General features: G+C 39.7%; 1 pseudogene; it reads left to right on the plus strand.

The window, feature by feature from the left end:
* Nucleotides 1-11,308: 11,308 nt before the first annotated feature.
* LOC145936554 (uncharacterized) lies at nucleotides 11,309-15,975 on the plus strand (annotated as a pseudogene).
* The last annotated feature ends 2,067 nt before the right edge of the window (nucleotides 15,976-18,042 follow it).

The raw sequence follows: 18,042 nt of genomic DNA on the forward strand, positions 1-18,042 counted from the left end.
TCTACTACTTTGGTAGGTGTATGCGTGGCGCGGCAGCCAGCTGGCATAAGATCCGCGATCCCGACGATATAGAGGACGCGAAAGAAGCGTTCAGAGACTATTTTTGGGGCGAGGAGCAACAGGCGCGATTCCGCGAAGAGGTATACAACGGGAAGTATAAATACGACTCCGCGATCTCGATGTCGGAATACGCGTTAAACGTATCCAAGCAAGCCAAATATTTGTCACCGCCAATGGCGGATCACGAAGTCATAAGATGCGTAAAGAGGCATTTTGGCGAAACCGTGGCTAGGGAAATTAGACCGACTACGGTGAAAACAGTCGAAGAGTTTATAAAACTACTAGACGAAAGATTACGAGCGTAAAAGGATACAAGCGCAGAAACCGCGTACCGAAACGCCGAAAACTAAATTCGAATATCCGAATAGGGATAGGATTAATAATAAACGATTCGCAAACACGAGTGAGCGAAATCAAACAAGCGCGAAACCTAATACGGGTTATCAAGCTAATAACGCGAAACGCGAAAATTCGGAATATACGCCAAATACCGCGAAAACCTCAGAACCAATAGAAAGTGTCGGTAAAATGGGCAATAAAGGGGTCAACAAATACGACAAGAGCGCCGATAAGAAAGCAAACAAGTGTCGGTAAAAAACGATCTTGCTCAGCGAAAACAAGTAGCGACTATCGATACGAGGGAAGAGACGAGCGAAGCGGAGGACGACGTAGAACCCGATAAGAAAATCGCGATTATGAGAACAAAGGAAATAATTCGCGAAGTAGACGATCTATCTAAGGAAGATCAGGAGAAATCCGACGCGAGGGCAATGCCGTACGCGACGGTGAGGTTAGGAGACATGTCGGTAAAGACGTTGATCGACACAGGGGCACAAATCTCTGCCATAACGAAGACCCTGTACGACACGTTGACGGCGAAGAAGATCCCAATGAGGATCATACCGATAAGAAAGTTTTCTCTGGTAGGAGCGTTCTCAGACCGGGGACAGCCGATAGCCAATCGGGTACAGCTAACTTTCAAGCTGATGGATAGGGATTTTACATACGAAGTATACGTAGTAAGAAACTTATCGTACGACATGATCTTAGGTCATGATTTTTTAACGGAAAACACCGCTACATTGCACTGCGATATAAAGCGGTTCACCGTAGAGTTTCCCTCGGAAAATGAAAATATTGTCCAGTTGAACGCGATCGACGTAGATACCGCGGAGAGGCAATTAAAAATAATAATCAACAACAACGGCGAGTTGTTCGAAAACGTGATAGGGTGCGTGACGCATTACCGACACGAGATAAAAATGAACACCGATAAACCGTACAAAGCTAAAATATATCCTGTACCAGAGGTACATAGCGATCGGGTGCGCGAACATTTAGCGGAACTCGAAGACCAGGGTATAATAGAAAAGGCCACGACTCAATACGTCAATCCAGTAGTGATAGTGGTAAAGAAATCTGGTGATATTAGGCTCTGCATAGATGCGCGCGAACTAAATAAAAGAATGACGAATGACCACGAGCAACCTCCGACGATCGACGAAGTTTTCCGCCGTATAGGCAATAAAAGCTTTCGACGTTGGACGTGGCCAAAGCGTTCTGGCAGATTCCTTTAACGAACGAAAGCAAGCGTTACACCGGATTCATGTTCGATAACAGATCTTACGTATTTAAACGTCTACCGTTCGGCCTAAAAACGGCGGGTGCCGCGTTCACACGGGCGATGCGAGCGGCGATAGGAGACGAATGCGACGCGTTCACAATCGCGTATCTAGACGACATTCTGATCGCGTCGAACACGATAGAGGAACATCTGTTCCACGTCAATTATGTACTCGAGAAGTTACGTAAAGTAGGATTTCGGTTGAACCGAGAGAAATGCGAATTCCTCAAGACTGAAATAACATTTTTGGGTCACACGTTCGATAACGTAACAGCCGAGATGAATGAAAGCACCAAAACCGCGATTAGGAATTTCGAGAAACCGAAGAACAAAAAAGCCATCCAAGCTTTCCTAGGTCTTGTAAATTGGGATCGCCGTTTTGTAAAAAATCTATCTAGATTGACTAAGCCTTTAGAGAATATGCTGAAGAAAGCGACAAAATTCCAATGGACGGATGAAACGCAGCAAGCGTTCGAGTCGATAAAACAGGCGTTCGAAGACGCGAATAGATTATTCGTAATCCGTCCGGGATTAAAATTCGGTATGTACATCGACGCATCCAAATACGGGTTAGGCGCGATGTTGTACCAATACAGCGACGATGAACCGGAAAATAAATTCACAATAGCTTATGCGAGCCGTAGCCTCAAAGGGGCTGAATTAAACTACACGGTGACGGAGATAGAATGTCTCGCATTGGTGTGGGCCTTGAGAAAATGGCACACTACGTTGCTAGGCCGACATGTTAGAGTTCATTCCGACCATCGCGCGCTTAAATTTATAAACGCATGCGTGGACGATAGTTCGCGAATCGCGAGATGGATCGCGTTCCTAAACGAATTCCAGCTCGAAATAATACACGTACCGGGAAAAGAAAACAAAATCGCGGACACACTGTCGCGTAATAATGTCAAAAACGGTTACGTAAAGAAAGAAGAGAAAACTAAGCGTATCGCAGCGATAAGCAAACCGAACGACGACACCGAAACGTCAAATTGGTGCGAAATCATTGCGGAAGCGCAACGGGCGGACGAGGAACTGTTAGAGCAAACTCGCGAACGTCCACACAATTTTCTAGAACGCGAAGGTTTAATTCGATTAAATAAAACAGGCGGAGATCGAGTAATTGTACCAGAATCCATTAAGTGGAAGATAGTAGATAGGGTACACAATTACCTACTGCATTTTGGTACCGACAAAGTTACCGACTTCGTGGAACGATACATGTCGATATTAAATTTAGAGCGCGTGGTACGAGACGTAGTAGCGTCCTGTGAAGCGTGTCAAGCCACGAAGTACTATACCCGACCAACGAGGGGTACCGAGTACTATACATTACCTGAAAAACCTGGCCAAGTAATTTCTTTGGATTTACTTGGACCACTGCCGCAAACTCCACGCGGAAACAAATACATACTGGTCCTAATGGATCAGTTTTCTAAATTAACGCGACTCTTTCCGTTAAAGAATCAGAAATTAGACTCCATAATGGATTGCTTGCAATTAGAGTACTTTCCAACAGTCGGTATACCGGACGAAATACTTACCGACAACGCGGGTCAATTTATAACGAATAGATGGCGAGAGTTCGGGACGGAAATAGGGTTTTTCATCCGAAAAACGTCACCATATAACCCTCAATCGAACCCTGTCGAGAGGGTTATGCGAGAATTAGGCCGAATTATTAGGCTATATTCGCACGAGAGACAAACAGGATGGGACAAGATCGTCAAACGCGCGGAGATCACAATCAACGCAACGACACACCGAAGTACGGGTTACCGACCGGTGGATCTACATCCTAACTACGAAGATGCACTGCATATCGATCCCAGATTCGAATCACAGCGCAACGTCGATGACGAAGAAGAGGACATCGATCAAGCCGAGGAGGAAGAAGATCTAGAAGGAAAAATTAACAAGGCAGCCGATACACTCAAAAAGAGGGCTGACCAAAGAAAAACGCAGACCGACAAGCACGGAGAGGCTAAGCCATTCAATCCGGGCGATAAGGTTTGGCTTAAACTACATCGAAGGAGCGATGCCAGTCGACGGTTGACAAAGAAGATACATCTAGTCTTCGAAGGACCATACACCGTACGACAGGAAGTACGTCCAAATGCTTACGTGTTGGAGGACGAGGAGGGGAACAGTCTAGGAACGTTCAACTCCAGACAACTGAAACCGCACCGCGAGGCAAAACTAAAGCCCGAGATGCAGATAAATATGTTGACAACTGATAAACCAATCGGTAAAATTCAACACAAACAAATCGACAGATTTATCAACGATCTTAAAGATCAAGACGAAGCAACAAGGGAGGAGGAACTTACCTGGAGCGAGCCGGAAGGAAACTCAACGCCGATAGATGTGGAGATCACAGACGACGAAGCAGGAACGTCAACGGTCAGCCAGGAAGTCAGCCAGAAATCCCTGAAAAGAAAGAGAAGAGAAAAGATTAGCGAAAAGGGGATGCGCCATATATCAAGAATAACCAAGTTGATGTACGGAAACAAACAAATTCCGTTCACGATGGGTCTAGTAGAAGGTCAAGTAATGAAGATCTTGATGGACACACGTGGAGAATTTAATGTAATCACTAAAAAAGCAGTCCAAAGGATTGAAAGTGATGGACACATCTTGGAGAGAATAAAAACTCCAAAAAACATCCCAGCTTATCTGAAAAGAGAGAAGAAAATTAAAATCCGAGCAGTTCCAATAAAAATGGAAGCCTACGGAAGAGAATTAAACATAGAAGCAATGATCCTCGAAGGAGACGAACCATGTCTCATGATCGGGAGGATTACGCGAAGAGAACTAGCCAAAAATCTCAACAAAAGCAAATGTGCATCAATCGAGACACAATACGCTTTAACGAGATGGAACGAACACATATCTTTGGAGTCCAGGGGAGCAGACAACCACGGTGACCAGGAGGATGACCAAGAACCCGGAAGCAGCCAAGCTGACCAGAAGGATGATCATAAACACGAAGGAAGCCAATGTCAACCCCAAAACGAAGGACGACCCAAAATGAAGCAAAGTGTGCGCGAAAGTAGTTTTCGTGTGCGCGAAAGCAGAGAAATTCCGAATCTATCGGAAATCCGAATTCCCGACAGTGCAAAAAGTGCATGCGTTGCGGAAATTCCCAAATTAGGGGAAAACCGAATCAAATAAAAGATTTCGGCAAAGACTTCAAAGACACTCATAGAGACTTTAAAACTAGTCGTAAGAAACCGAAACAACCCGAAATTAATCGGAATTTAGCCTTAAGTCACGTAGATTTAAGATACGATATTAAAAAGTCACTAGATTCTAGTGATAATATAATAATAAAACAAAAGTCGACTAATGAAGTCGAAATAGTCGATGAATTAACAGATTCATCGTCAGAATCAATAATTTTAACACCTATCGATAACGAGATAGAAAGCGGTGCAATGGCGATGCTAAGTACCCAAAAGTTAAATAAATTGGTTGAGAATAAAGAAAAAGGCAAAATTTTCAATATTTTAGCTGAAATTAAAGAAGTTACTAGGGAAAAATCACTAGAATCTAGTGAAAATCCACAAACAAATAATTATGTAACACAAATATACGATTCCGAGAGGAAATATACCAACAATCCGCTAACAATTAAGAAAATAGCGGATAACAGCGTTAATAATAATAATTTAGCGTTTAAGAATATAAACAATAGTTCAAACTTTAATAATAAGTTAGAATTAAACAAGAAATCGCGAGAAACTGCGAAAAATACGATTTTCCAAAAAGTCACTAGCCTAGGGGAAAATATAAATCGTATTAGCAATGAAGATAAGACTTCAGAACACACCCAGGATAGATGGCAGAAGGACAGCGACCGCAGCCACATGGAAACATGCCCTGAGGTCAAGATCCAATATGGCCGCTCACTTGTGACAGCTAACAACACGTGCTACGAGTTATCAAAAGAATCCGAAGTAATCGTGTTAAATAGAAGCAGCAGGCAGCAATCCGACGCCGTAAAAACCTTCTACGAAGAAGAAGACGTGGCGTACCAGAGAGCGTTACAAGTAATACGACTCAAAGGAGTGAAAAGGCGAAGAGAGACCCGCACGCAAATGTTGCGAAAATTCGCCGAGGCAGAGGAGGAATTTAGTGCATATTCGGCTGAAGAGATCGACGAACTAATAAAGATCGAGGATGAAAAAACTAAACGAATCAATGCAATGATAATCTCGGCCATCAAAGCACAAGGTCTGTCGCAAACCTATTTCGACAGGTCGATACTCAAGGATGACGATGGATCCGATTTATTCGAAGTCCAAACCATTATGGAGGTCAAATTCTTAAAGGATCAGGCTGAAAAAGCCAAACCGTTCGCAGCAGAATTCGTAATCGCAAACGGATTAATGCGGAAAAATGTCAGAATTATGACACAAGAGAACGTCGAGATAATCGAAATCCATGAAACAGAACAGAAGGCTATCGAGACAGGTAAACTCAATAATAAAAAACAAGTCAAACCAAAAATACTGAGTGATATCACACTGAGGGAGGCTAACAAAAGAAGGATGTCACTGGATGCGAATAAAGAAAACCTCGCCAGCAAGAAATCCAAACCACCGACACCCGACGAACCCACAACAAGCAAAGAGCCTAGTCGTGATTTTCAGATTGAAAAGTCACGACGAAGCCCTTTGAGGGGGGCTATGCAACCGCAGGTCCTGGTGGAGAGGATGGTGACAGCCGGAGCCAGCAAAGAGCCAGCCAAGCAGCCGCCAAGCCCGTCTAAAGAGGAGAAGACGGCTGAAGGGGTCCCGAAAGGCCAGATCCGGGACCAGGGAAAGAGGTCAGCCGCTGCCGACTTCTTCTGAGGAGGCGCAGGCGTAAGGAGCTCGCCATCATGCGGAGTGGGGGCTCGGATATATAGGGAGAGCCGAGAGAGGGATCGAGGCTCTTGCTCTCGCGACCACCGACGTGGAAACAAGCATGAGTCAAGTCGTGCAATCTTAACCATAGAATTTTTATTTTATTTGTGCGAATATATTTTATTTTGTTTTTGGATGTGACGGGAGAGATTTATTTTATATTAATTTTAAATAAATATTTTATATTTATAATATAAAACCGAGTGCTCGTTCATTTATCCATAAACGAAATCCTGTGCGTGGTGACGTCTTCGGTGAATCCTGGACAGGTCCTGACGCATAGACTGGAAGCTGCCACATCCTGGTGGTTCCTGAAACAATAATTAATATGATTAATTATTAACAAAGCGTGTGACGCGAGTGTTGCGTCATTGCATATGACGAACAAAGGTGACAGTTGGATGACGTCATCTTGTGCCTTTGTCTCTGACAAAGGAAGCTACGCAGTAATAGCGGACAGTGGAGCAGTAAAGGTGCTCATCTGCAGAAGGGGTTCTCATCCTGGGGATCCAAAGGTCTTGTCTGGAGACAAGATAAACTAAGTAGCAGTGGTGATCATCTGGAACAGGGGTTCTCATCCTGGGGATCCAGAGGTCCTGTCTGTGGACCAGGTAGACTACGCAACAGCGGTACTCATCTGGTGAAGGGGTTCTCATTCCGGGGATCCACAGATCTTGTCCGTGGTGTAGAGAAACGGATTGGCGACCGTGTTAAAGGTAGGAAAACTACCTAAACAACATAACTCCCGAATTCTCAAACCCATCGTCCGGTCACAACCTAACCTAAACTGCGTTAGAACCGGCCCTGTATCACTACTTGTGTGTGTGTGTGTGTGTGTGTGTCGAACATTTATTATATTTGTTTAAGGGCCGGTCTTACCATCTCCGATTAACTCAATCGGCTGATTAAACTATATCTTTGTCTCTTTTTAAGAACGTAGCTAAAAAGAGATAAAGATATAGTTTAATCGGCCGTTTGAGTTAATCGGAGATGATGAGACCGGCCCTAAATCTTTTTTGTATTTGTACGTAAAATTAATGATATTAAAATAACATAATTTTTACAATATATGAGTCTTAATTTAATATTGTTTCTCTAATTTTTTTCAGTCAGCTTGAAAATGAAAACATCTGCGGCAGCGGAGACGACAGCATCGGTGTCGATGACAACGGTGGCGACGGCAACGGCCATGACACCGATGCCGATGACACCGGCGATGACGGCAACGGCGATGACACCCGGTGCCGACGGCAACGACGATGACACCGGTGCCGACGGCAACGGCGATGACACCGGCGACGACGGCAACGACGATGACACCGGCGACGACGGCAACGGCGATGACACCGGTGCCGACAACGACGATGACACCGGCGACGATGGCAACAGCGATGACAACGGTGACGATGACAACGGCGATGACACCGGTGCCGATAACAACGGCGATGACACCGGTGTCGATGACAACGGTGATGACGCTGGCGACGACGGCAACAGCGAGTACAGCGAGTACAGCGACAGTGACGACGCCAGGTATAGAGAGTGCCGTCTTTACATTAAATGTAAGTGTAAAAAAGTTTTTAAATATATATTATAATTAAGAATAGCACACGCGAGACGATTTGCGTTTTAGAGATTCTCATCAATATTAAACTGGTCTTAATTTAACATTTCAATTAAGGCCCAGTTGTACTAACATTGCTTAATTTTAACTTTAGCTTTAGTTCACTTTTTGTTTTTAACTACTTCCTTATAGAAAGAGACAAAGAGTGAGCTAAGTTAAGGTTAAAGTTAAGCAACATTGGTACAACCGGACCTAAAATTAATAAAAGTCCCTTTCGTAATAAATGTATCTGCGGGTAATTAAGTGCTGTTACATCATCCAAATCCTGAAAAAGAATGGGTTGAAAAGGAAAGACTAACAATTATATAATCTCGAAATCGAACGCTTAAGACGTATATCAATGTTGTTTGTTTTATTAATATTTGTATTAAAAAATGTTAATGTTCCTTAATGTTAATGTTGCAGGCTGAAGAGCTTGGAAATATTATTGCGCAAGCAATAAAAAATGTAAGAGGACGAGGAAGAGGAGGTAGAAGAGGAAGAGCCCGAGGTAGAGGAAGAGGTCGAGACGGGAAAAAAAATATTAATTATATATTTTATAATCGTTAAAAAAACTATAATAATATAAACTATAATATATAAAAATAATATATAAAATAAATATATAATATATAAAAATAATAAAAATCTTCAATTATTACAATTAATCATTGATAACTGTTTCCTTTTCCACTTTCTTTTTATTTTTAATTTTTTTTCTTATTTTTATATTGGTATATCTAATTTTTGTAAACATTGTTTTATATATATATACCGGTACAATAAAAAAAGAGACGCCTTTAATTTTTAATCAAAATATCTATAATAATGAATCAAAACGCAATATATTTTGCTAGTGTATTTAAATTTTATTATACACAAACCAATGTCTACAAAAATTAGATATACCAATATAAAAATAAGGAAAAATTGGGTCTTTTTTACACACTGTTATGGCGCGGTCCTATGGTACGGAACGTATGCGCAATGCAGAATTGGCGGAACGCTCGTGATTGGTTTGATCTTTTTTACGTTCGTTCCGCCGATTTTTGTCCGCAAGTTTTCATTTTATGCGCATTTATACAGAATTACTTGTGCATATGTGTGTGTCAATCAAAAATACAAAAATGTCGACAATTCAGCAGACCGTAAGAATATTATTATATTAAAAACTATTTGAATTTTAAATAACAAATTAAATCTTAAATTAATAATTTTATATTATTGCAATTTCTATGCAAAATATAGGTCGCACCCAATATTTTCGTCTTTTTTTAATATCTTCATTTCTTTTTGCAATAATATACAATGAATATAATTTTACAATCTTGTGGCGTAATTCATTTTTTTGAAATATACACCAACTATGTTTTAATTTATTTAATAACACGGAAATAATAATAAACAATTTTTCTGAATCCATATTGAATATTAACAATTGTCAGCTTCGAAGGTTATGTATGAATTTTCTGACCAGTGCATATATGTGTGATTCCAATCCGCATGAATTTGTGTTTCTACTGTCCCATGCAGCGGAAAACGTGGAAGCGTAATCTGCGCGTGCCAATAATATACACTGTTCCGATAGATACAACAAAGGGATCTATGGGAAAGAATCTTCTGATTGGCAAGCGTCAATTGCGCTTTCGCGAGTTCCGCTCCATGGGACATTAGAAAATACATTTCAGCGCAACGCAATTGACGGAAAGTCTGCGATTGGACGAACTTCGTTCCGCCAATTCCGCATTGCGCATACGTTCCGTACCATGGGACCGCGCCATTATTCCTCTCTCACTCGCTTCTATTACCATTTCACTCGCCTTTATTACTGTCTCGTTCGCTTCCACATACTCGTACACACACACACACATACACACACGCGCGCGCGCGCACAATACGAGCACAAACGAATTTTGTAACACATAAAATGTTATACATGTATTTGTATATATTTATTATGTGTATATATTTGTATACCGGTGTATATGTATATACCGGTATACAAATATATACACATAATAAATATATACAAATACATATATATTTGTATACCGGTGTATATGTATATTTGTATATACCGGTATACAAATATATACACATAATAAATATATACAAATACATGCATAACGTTTTGTGTGTTACAAAATTTGTTTGTGCTCGTATCAGCATTTCGTGCACATAGCACGGACCACAACCAGAAATTGTGCACATTATATGTACCGACTGAGAACATTCGTGGACATTGGCTTCGTAGTTCATGTCCACGTTTTTTATGTCCACAGAGGGCGTATCGCTTTCAGGGATCGCCTAAAACCGGGGCATGGCGTCTCTCATTCTTCTCTCTGGTAGAGCGAAGCGGGAGTGAAATGAACCAGTCAGTCGCATTTCCATCGACTTAAAATTTGGTTCTACGCCGCACTAGGTGCGAATTAATGCATAGTCAAACACAGAGTCTGGTTCGTGGCTGCCAATCTTCGAATGGTGCTGTAGAGCTGTTTCATTTTATACATGTGGTATTGTATCATAAGTTACCCATTTGCGCTTTGTTTATTTGTTTGACCCCGTGGTTTGACTGATTCCAGCTTTGTTGTAATTTTTTGTGAAAAACGGTGATTATTTTCATTTTTAAGTTTTTTTTTCAGTTTACATTTTAGTTAAGCTAGCATTTTCTGACAATTTATTTTTATAGTTTATATTTTAGTTAATATTTTATAACAGTTAACATTTTTTCAGTTTGTAAAACAATTTCTCTTGCACAGTTTTGTGAAAAATACAATCGTGTATAAAATATATATAGCATTTTAGCACCCAAATGTGCCTAACTTACTTCGAATTTATTTGGAACATTTGAATGCTAAAATATCTTATTTTTTTATACTTTTGCAGCAATGTACATTTGCAAGCATTGCAACAAACAAATTCTTTTATTTGACGATATATCCACCCATGATTGTTTTTTGGGGAAGGCTGTATTTATGGAGGAAAATAATGTTTTATTTTACTCTGAACAGGGTAAACGTAAGTATAGTAACAGAGAATTATATATGTTGACCTGTCCATAAATGATGAATGCGAGCAGGTTAAATTGTACTTTAACTTTTTATAGAAATGCCTTGTTCACAAAGCGTTGGAAACAATAAAGAAGATGCAACGCAATGTTCAAATTCAACAAGTAAAGAACGTATGTAATATTTAATTGAAATATAGATATAGAATATGTTACGTCCTGTGGACTCCACGATTCTTTTCTTTCGGAGAATGCAAGGCGATATTCGAAATATTGCAGCTGCACTAATAAACTGCGATCTGATAAGCGAGGAAAACATACGCTGAGATAGTTTAATAATAATAGTAAAGAATCGTTACGTCCTGTGGACTCCACGATTCTTTTCTTTCGGAGAACACAAAGCGATATTCGAAATATCGCAGACGGATAAATAAACTATGAACTGATAAGCGAGGAAAACATATGCTGAGATAGTTGAATAATAATAGTAAAGAATCGTTACGTCCTGTAGACTCCACGATTCTTTTCTTTCGGAGAACGCAAGGCGATATTTTAAATATCACAGTCGCGCAGATAAACCGACGATCTGACAGGCGATGCAAACATATCTCGAGACAGCTTCATCGTAAAAATAAAAGAATACATACAGATCAACTCACAAAATTCAAGCTGTAACTTATCATATTCTAAGAAGTTAAACTAGTCGACAGTTCTCTAAACAAAACCAACAGTTGGGAAGACTAATAAAATTTTAGAAGAAAGACTAACAACGATAAGCGATTCTAAACAATTCTCGGCTGACGGATCGTCGTTACGCGATATCTGCATAAGATAAGACCGAGAGGGTAATAAACATATCAACTACACTTGATAGCAACAAATTCTCCATTGGTCGAAACATAAGGGCCTAAACAAAGCCCTGACCAGTCACGACAATTGTAAAATTAAAAGAGACGCCTCCGGGACCTAAAGGGCGTCATTGAAAAATGTCCTATTCGTCAGGAAATGTTAATAAACCAATGGAGAGGAGGAGCAAGAAGGTTTATATACCCGCGACATCCCTCAGGAGAGCAGATTTTACTCCGGACTCTTGAGCATAATTTTTCGCACACGACTTATCCGGCCTCATACTTAGACCTTTTCGGCCTTTTCGAACACTATCATTTCAAATTCGGCCTCACTCGAACTCAAGTTTCGACGCTCGTTTTGTGTGTGAGTGAGAACAGAGTTAAGTGCGACAGCGAGAGGCAGTGAACAATAGCGAGTTCACAAAACCGGAAATACAACTACCGGATACACTGCAAGTGAGACCTCCACCTTGAAGCGCTTGACTCGACGCAACTCTGTTCTGGATATTTTTATCAGCGCACTCCATAAGTAGTAAGTTTATCAAGCGTGCTACATCTCCACCCTTATACTTAAAAATAATTCTGGGACTTCAATTAAATTATAATTGTTTTCCTTTTTGATTTATTAATTTATTATCCTTGTTTAATTCTAACTCTGAAAAACTGTCTTTTCTCCCTCCATCATTACCCCCCCCTCTCTCTCTCTCTTGAAATCACTTCGGATTTCCCGCGTTAGCGGAGCAATCCGTGATTTCTTCTCCCTCTCTCTTGAAATCATTTCGGATTTCCCGCGATAGCGGAGCAATCCGTGATTTCTTCCATCTTCTCTCTCTCTTGAAATCACTCTGGATTTCCCGCGATAGCGGAGCAATCCGTGATTTCTTTCATCTCCTTATATCTCGAAATCACTCTGGATTTCCCGCGATAGCGGAGCAATCCGTGATTTCTATCATCCCCTTATCTTTTGAAATCACTCCGGATTTCCCGCGATAGCGGAGCAATCCGTGATTTCTACCATCTCCTCTCTATCTCTCGAAATCACTCTGGATTTCCCGCGATAGCGGAGTAATCCGTGATTTCTTCCATCTCCTTATCTCTCGAAATCACTCTGGATTTCCCGCGATAGCGGAGCAATCCGTGATTTATTCTCTCTCTCTCTCTCTCTCTCTCTCTCTCTCTCTCTCTCTCTCTCTCTCTCTCTCTCTTGAACGAACAAATAAGTAATAAAATAACTAACTAAATTATTAAATAATTAAAATATCAAAATTATATAAAAATAAATATATATATATATCCCTTTTTTTTCTCTTACAAGAACTCCCAGAGTTATTTTTCAGTAAGTACTCTTCTTGTCCGGTTATTTTATTGTTCGCTCTCGTAGTGGAAAATCCAAGGAGACGACCCTCGCGAACCGCGGCTAAATTGGCACGAAACCGGCGTAATAGGCGGTTAAGGAAAGCGTTGGCACGGAGTCTGGCTGCGGGCGAAACCTTCGGCTCCTTAAATAAAATTAACACACCGATTCACACAGAGACAACCAATACATATCACCCTACGGTCTCTCCTATTTCCTCACCCGAACGTACAGAAACCCCGCTGATACCGTCCCCCGCTATCTCTGCTTCTGTAGAACTTTTCGACTCCCCACGAACTCCTTCTCCTCTTTCTCCCGAACCCGCTATACCTCAGGGCCCCTTCCCCTCACTCCTCTGTTTCCTCTGAGGATGCCGATTCTCCGCGAAGCCCTTCTCCCTTTCTTCCCCCTGCTTCTCCCGAACGCCCTGATCCACCTAGACCTCCGTCTCCGGCTCCCTCAACAATCATCCTCGAGGATTCTCCTCCCTCATCCCCAACGTCCTCTGTAAATAGGGAACATCCGGAGGAGTTCGAAGTAATAGATATCGGCGACGACGATTCCGAAGAATCAGAATCGCCTGCCAAGCTCTCATACGAGCAATTTAGAGCTTGGTTGATAAATCAGCTCCCAGGGATACGAGAAGTCCCTGAGGGAGCTTTCACAATTGGTCCAGGCCCCGTAGACCACGAGGCCTTACGAGAATTTTTAGAGACCACTGATAGGAATAACATCATCCCCTGGTATGTTCCCGGGCGCAGATATCCTTTAGCCGTCCCTGCACACCTTCTCCTACGAACTTATCCCCCCTCCACCGCCAAAATTACCGAACTCTCATAAACTAGCATTCTTACTCATACGCACACACATGGACACAATTTTTATATATCTATTATCGTTTAAATTATTGTAACCACCAATCGGGATCCTAAAATCTAAACAATAACTCTTTCCCCTTTCTGCCCCGATTGAAGACCTCCGTATCTATGTATCACCCGCGACCCATACACATACACTCACACTTTCATTAGCGAACATCTCTAATTATTATTTATATTATCATTATGTATAGAATTTCGTTTGCTGCATTATTAGAAATAAATTTATAATTGTAACGTAAATGGTTTCTGTTTTAATATAACCCGTTCCCACTCATTCCCGTAAACCGAGATCGCACAAGGTCCCATCCTGCGCAAAAGAGATTAAATTCTCTTGCCGAAAAGGGACCACCGAGCGAACGGCCCTTTAAATAGAGTAAGAGCGACCCTTGCGGTCGTTGACCTATTTGGGCCCAGACGTTCGTTCGGGTCGAACAGACGGATAGTCTGCCGTCGTTCGAAGATAAATTTAGTTACATCCTTCCTTTCGACTTTTCCTTCCTTGAGTCTGAACGTAACAAATATATAGAATATATGTAGATATATAAATATATATGAACATTTTATTTATATTTTTACAGATGCCATTTGGGATCGAAAAGCAACATTGGCGGCTATAAGCCTTTATGAGGCAAATATGCACATGATCGATCATGCAAAAAAAAAAAAGGAAAAATATGGGAGGCAATAAGAACTGGACTGTTGGATCTTGGAATAGAGGTATTGTTTTATTAAGTGTACGGTATACCTTTCTGTGAAATATTTACAATTTTTGAGCATTGCAAAAAATTGAACCATTGCAAGACTTCATCATTTATCGATTCATCATTCTGAATCTAAGACATTTGAGAAGAATTTCATATTTTTTAAAATCTCAAATAATTTTTTAATAAAAAGATTTCAATACTTTTCAAGTTAATCCCATACATATGAACGAAATATTTTATATAATAAAATAGTATAGAAATATAGATATAGATGCAGTTGCACTGCTTTTTTCTATTATATTCAATTTAAATTTAATAAAGGTATGTCTTAACACTGCGAACACCCTTTTATGTTTTAGATGACAAATGATCAAGTACGATGGAAAATCAATGCGTTGTGAAAAAATACAAAGAAGTAGTAGATAATAATTCATCATCGGGAAGAGCTCGCATGGATTTCGAGTGGTATGAGCAGATGGATGAAATTCTCGGACCGTGGCAGCGTGCTATTGCTGGGCAAACTGTATCATCAAAGTTAAAATCAAAAACATCCAATCCTTGTACTTCAACTTTTCAAGAAAAAAACTCTTCGTGTGAATCTTCTTCAGTTCCGTCCAGTCCAGTAAGCTTACCGAAGAGTAAGCGTCCGTGTCATGGAACGGGTTCTAAAACTGCAGCAACCAAGATCGAATCATTTACAAATCGCATCATTTACAAAAAAAAGAAGAGCGTGATCACATGAAAGATCAAAGATATGCAACTTTTAACGAAACTAAGAAAGAAGCTTTAAAGTTAAAAAAAAGACAGCTTGATTTGAAAGAGGCTGAACTGGAACAGCGAAGAGACATTGCAACGAAGAAGATGAAGGAGAAGAAAAACCGTCACTCAGAACTTATGGAAATGGAAAAAATAAAATATAAATTACTGAAAAAAATTGTAGACGACAAAGAGAATCTCCGTGTAACATCCGATTCCGGCTAAAGATTAAACTATGATTATAATTAGAGCAGCGCTAAGTCTTCACTGAAGTATTTTTTTTTACAGTTACAATGAAAGAAATAATATATTATTATAAGCCAAAGATTAGAGGATGTTATTTTTTTATTATAAAGATTTAATAGATACATGTTATATTGTTTTATTACATAGTTGTATTAGTAATTCTATATCTTATTCATTTTAATATATCAATAAAGATAATTAATTATTGTCAACAGTTATTCGTCTTTTATAATCAATATTATTTTAACTATTCAGAGAATTACAAACAATAAATCATTGCTCAAGGAACAGTTCGTTAAAAAGTTCCATCCTACGATCTCGTGCTGTACTATTATCTGATATTTCCCTATTATCAACTACTGAAATCTCAAAATCGTCGTTATTCTCTTCAGGAAAATTGTAAACATCATTTCCGTCAATACAGTAATTGTGTAAAATGCATGCTGCAACTACTGTATTAATGATAAAGGACATGTCACGATACTCTGTAAAAAATTTTATACGACGAAACCGACCTTTTAATTGCCCAAATGTTCTTTCCACAGACATTCGCGTGGATGAATGTATGAAATTGAATTCTGTCTGTTGTGGTGTGAGATGATCATTATCTCGAAATGGTGGTACGAGCCATGGCAAAGATGGATATGCGGAGTCCCCTAATAAAAAGTTATCTTTAGGAAATAATACACCATTGTCAGCATTTGCTGCATGATACAATTCTGATCTTCTGAATATACGTGCATCATGGAGAGAACCTGGCTCACCACAATGCACGTTGGTAATCCGCATATTCGCATCTGCCACTATTTGTAAACTAATGGAAAAGAATTTTTTTCGATTACAATAGTCTTGTTCAAACGCTGCAGGTTTTTCTATGCGAATATGAGTTCCATCAATCGCTCCCAAGACGTTTGAAATTCCTTGCTTAGAACGAAAACTTTCAATAGTCGTTACTATGTCATGCCCTTGTGGCCATCTAATCACTTCATCTAATTTTGTCATCAACTAGGCTATGACCCGTCGGAGAACTCGAAATACAGATAAGATAGAAATTCCAAATCTATCAGCCATGGTTCGTAAAGGTTCCGTATTGGCAATATACCACAGAAAAAGCAAAATGCTTTTTTGCTGAGATCGATATCTTTCCAAATAAATGCGATGAAATAAAATTTGATAACTGTAGCTCATCTGTAATAAAAAATTCTTTTTACACTTTATACAGCATGCATTATGAATACATAATGATTTACAATATGTGAATTGTGTTTATTATTATGTATAAATCAAACATTATGTGGACATGTTTCATACCAATCAGTTTTTGTGCAGTGTGTCGATTCAAACGTAAATGTTCCTTAAACTCTTCATCTGTCCAGTTATCAATAATCAAAAGGTAATTCGTAATTCGATGTCTTCTTCGACCAGTTGTTAAGTAATGCAGTAGAGGAAAAAATAACAAGTCTGTATGCTCCTCGTCGCTACTGGACGAAATAATGCTGCCACTTGAACTACTGTCTAATTCTTGCATTTCACTTGAATCGGTTGAATCAGAACTGGTACTTAAGTTTGGAGTTTCTATCAATTGATGTACAATTCTATTTATATCCATCTGCAAAATATCATATATTTATAACTCATCGCCAATAAAAAACAGTAACAAATTGTGATTATATTTGATTTAATACATACATACTTTGAACACGTTAAAAATCTTTCAATTTATTTAATTATTTGTATTTATATTTATTTATTATTTTACTTATATTTATTTATGTTTATATTTATTATTATTTACATTTATTTATATTTATATTTATTTCAATAACCTCAATTTCTTCAATAAGTGAACCGCGCGATTTCTCACTAGATCTTTCGTGAGATGACATAAAACAGACTCTAGCGGTGTAGTTTGAGACTACAACGCATTCCATCAAGCACCTAAACACAGTGGGTGTTTTCCAGCTATGTACACAGAAGACACAGTGTAACACTGTGTTCTACACGAAGCGTTCCACCTATGACACAGTGTTACACTGCTCGACACAA

The sequence above is a fragment of the Prenolepis imparis genome, unplaced genomic scaffold (genome assembly GCF_030444845.1).
Source record: "Prenolepis imparis isolate NDT839.2.m4 unplaced genomic scaffold, iyPreImpa1.0 SCAF_5, whole genome shotgun sequence".
NCBI lineage: Eukaryota > Metazoa > Arthropoda > Insecta > Hymenoptera > Formicidae > Prenolepis > Prenolepis imparis.